This window comes from Pseudorca crassidens, unplaced genomic scaffold (genome assembly GCF_039906515.1).
Source record: "Pseudorca crassidens isolate mPseCra1 unplaced genomic scaffold, mPseCra1.hap1 Scaffold_72, whole genome shotgun sequence".
Lineage (NCBI taxonomy): Eukaryota > Metazoa > Chordata > Mammalia > Artiodactyla > Delphinidae > Pseudorca > Pseudorca crassidens.
This window is the reverse complement of record NW_027136324.1, coordinates 1,217,865-1,219,410: the sequence shown is the minus strand read 5'-3', so window position 1 is coordinate 1,219,410 and position 1,546 is coordinate 1,217,865. Positions and strand designations below refer to the sequence as shown.

The 1,546-nt window shown below is 76.9% G+C and overlaps 1 non-coding gene across 1 annotated transcript; it reads right to left on the bottom strand.

Moving 5' to 3' along the window:
* Window positions 1-473: 473 nt before the first annotated feature.
* Window positions 474-626, bottom strand: LOC137218312 (5.8S ribosomal RNA). Its single transcript, XR_010940632.1, has one exon. It is a non-coding gene; the product is annotated as a 5.8S ribosomal RNA (ribosomal RNA).
* Window positions 627-1,546: the final 920 nt, after the last annotated feature.

Sequence of the window (1,546 nt, the reverse complement as noted above, 5' to 3'; positions counted from 1 at the left end):
GCGAGGCGGCGGGGGCGGGCACGGATCCCGGACGCGCGGGTCGGGGCCCCGCGGAGGAGGCGGGCCGGACCTCGCCGGGACGCCGCCGGGGGCGGGCGGCGTACGACGGCGGAACGGACGCGGCCCAACCACCACCGCCGGCCCCGGCCGCGAGGGCGCGGGACCGTCCCCGCCCACCGACACCCCGGGGGTAGCGCCCAGAGACCGCTTGCGGCGCGAGGGCGCTTCCCGAAGGGGGACCGACCGCGGAGGCCACGCGGCCAGGGCCTCGTCGCGAGCTCTCTCTCTCTCCCCTTCTCTTCCCGCTCGCGGGCAGCGCGCCCCCGTGGACGGGGGGCGCCGCGTCTGCACTTAGGGGGACGGAGGGCCCCGGCGGCCCTGCGAGCAAACCCCCAGCCGCGCCACCCCCGGGAAGGCGCGCGCGCGCGCGCGCGCACGCACGCACACCCCGGGGGGGGCGATTGATCGTCAAGCGACGCTCAGACAGGCGTAGCCCCGGGAGGAACCCGGGGCCGCAAGTGCGTTCGAAGTGTCGATGATCAATGTGTCCTGCAATTCACATTAATTCTCGCAGCTAGCTGCGTTCTTCATCGACGCACGAGCCGAGTGATCCACCGCTAAGAGTCGTACGAGTTTTGGTTTCTCTGGGTTTCGGCGGGGGGGGTCCCCGCCGGTGGCACGGCACCTTCCCCCGGAGGGGCTGCCTCTGGCCGGCCAAGTCAGACAGAAAACAAGCAGACCGGAGGGGGCCGGAGGGTTTCACCACGGGGCGCCCGGCACCGACCCCGCGGGCGGGGCGGGCTCGGACACCCCACAGGCGCCCGGGGGGTTCCCACCTGCCCCCCCCAACCCGACCGTGCGCGCAACACACACACACAGGGGACGCGGGGCGCGCAGGCGCGCGGCGCACGGCCCCGGCCCGCACCACGGCCGCCGGGTAGCCCCCTCCCGACGGCCGCGGCGGGGTGGACCGGCGGCGCCGCGGCAGCGCGGCGCCCCGGCCCCGTGTGCGGTGAGGTGCCGGTGGGGGGGGTGAAGCGGAGCCTGGGGGAGAAGGGAGGGGCCTCCCGACTCCCCGCGGGCCCGACCGCCCCGACCCCAAGGCGGACGGGCGACCCCCCATGGGTCTTTAAACCTCCGCGCCGGGACGCGCTAGGTACCTGGAGAGGGGGGAGGCGGGCGAGGCGTGGGGGGTGGGGCTGGGCGCGGGGCGCCCCCACGCTCACCGCCGCCCCGACACCGACCGACACGCTTCTCCGCCCGCGGCCGCCCGCAACACGCGGGGGCCTCGGCGCTACCGGCCCGTGACGCGGGACCCCGGCCGGGGATCCGGGCCGACCGCCACACGAGACACCACGGCCACCGCCCGACGACGCCCCCACACCCGTGTCCCCGAAACCGGGCGGAGACCTTCCCCACGCTCGCGCCCGGACGCGGCCCTCTCTGCTCCTGAACCCCAAACCCCCGGCCCCCGTGGCCCTAGCCCGGCCCGCGCCCGCGTTCCCGGGGCACCCCTTGTCGCCACCGAGGGCGTAAGGGGAGCTTC